This window comes from Apodemus sylvaticus, chromosome 18 (assembly GCF_947179515.1).
Source record: "Apodemus sylvaticus chromosome 18, mApoSyl1.1, whole genome shotgun sequence".
Lineage (NCBI taxonomy): Eukaryota > Metazoa > Chordata > Mammalia > Rodentia > Muridae > Apodemus > Apodemus sylvaticus.
The window spans coordinates 40431929-40433202 of NC_067489.1; the positions used below are offsets into that span (position 1 = coordinate 40431929).

General features: G+C 46.9%; 1 pseudogene; it reads left to right on the forward strand.

Moving 5' to 3' along the window:
- The first annotated feature begins 236 nt into the window (after positions 1–236).
- LOC127669004 (inhibitor of growth protein 5-like) lies at positions 237–944 on the forward strand (annotated as a pseudogene).
- Positions 945–1274: the final 330 nt, after the last annotated feature.

The window sequence follows — 1274 nt, forward strand, 5'->3', positions numbered from 1 at the left end:
TCCTTTTCTCTTGTCGTCTATGTCTACTGATCTGTGTACAGAGCCTCTTCTCCCATATTGTAATGCAGAGTAATTTATCTTCTCTTGAATACCACATCTCATGAGGATTTGTCAATTCCCCGTCTTAAGGAGTACTCCCTGATATCTCATCTCATAGCACCCTACGGTCATATAATACAAATTTATAATTACTAGATTTGAACTCAAATATTGAAAATCAGAGGCAGACCCCAAGCATGGCCGCAGCGAAGTTGGTGACTGCCACGCACTTGGAGCACTATCTAGATAGCATCAAGAACCTTCCCTGTGAACTTCCAGCTGACGTGAGCACTAGACTAGAGAACAGACGATAAGAGAGCAGAGATTGACATCCCGGCTGCAGAGTCCATTTCCATAGTGAAGACTCTTTCGTCAGCCCAGTGGGTAGAGCACCTCCAGAAAATGCAGAGCGCCTACAGCAAGTGCAAGGATTACAGAGAGGACTAGGTGCAGCTGGCCATGCAGACCTACAAGATGGTGGATAAACACATCTGAAGGCTTGATGCTCGCCTGGCACGCTTTGAGGCTGACCTGAAGGACAGGATGGATGGAAGTGACTTTGAAAGTGCTGGACCCCGGAGCTTGAAAAAAGGTCAGAGTCAGAAAGAAAAAAGTTCCCAGGGTCGAGGCAGAAGAAGATACCCCAAAGAGAAAGAAGCATGAAAGCAGGTCTGAGTTTGCTGACAATATCCTATCTGTGCACCCCTCTGATGTGCTGGACACGCCTCTGGGTCCAAACGAGCCTACATATTGCTTGTGCCACCAGGTGTCCTATGGGGAGTGGCAATCCGGACGGTCCCATTGAGTGGTTTCACTTTGCCTGTGTGAACCTCACCACTAAGCCGAAAGGAAAGTGGTTCAGTCTACGATGTGTTCAGGAAAGGAGAAGAAGAAGAAGAAGATGAGGCTGTTATGCCAGACTGAAGAACAAGCTAATACATTTCTTCACTCAGGTTGCAATATTATCATTCATTTTAAAACTACGTTATTATGACTGATATTTAACAATTCAGTGGCCAGTTGTAATTTTGGGTATTTCCTAAAACAAGAAGCCACTGCACTGTCGGCACAGAACAACCTCATAGACACTTACCACAGTGACTTTAGGAGCAGGCACCCCCATCCCGCAACCTCCCAGCACTGGGAATGGCCACCCCATCTGTGATGTGTGTCAGTTTGGGCCGTAGGCAAAGTGCATGGTGCAGGGTGGACACATTTTAGCCTGTTATACTGCC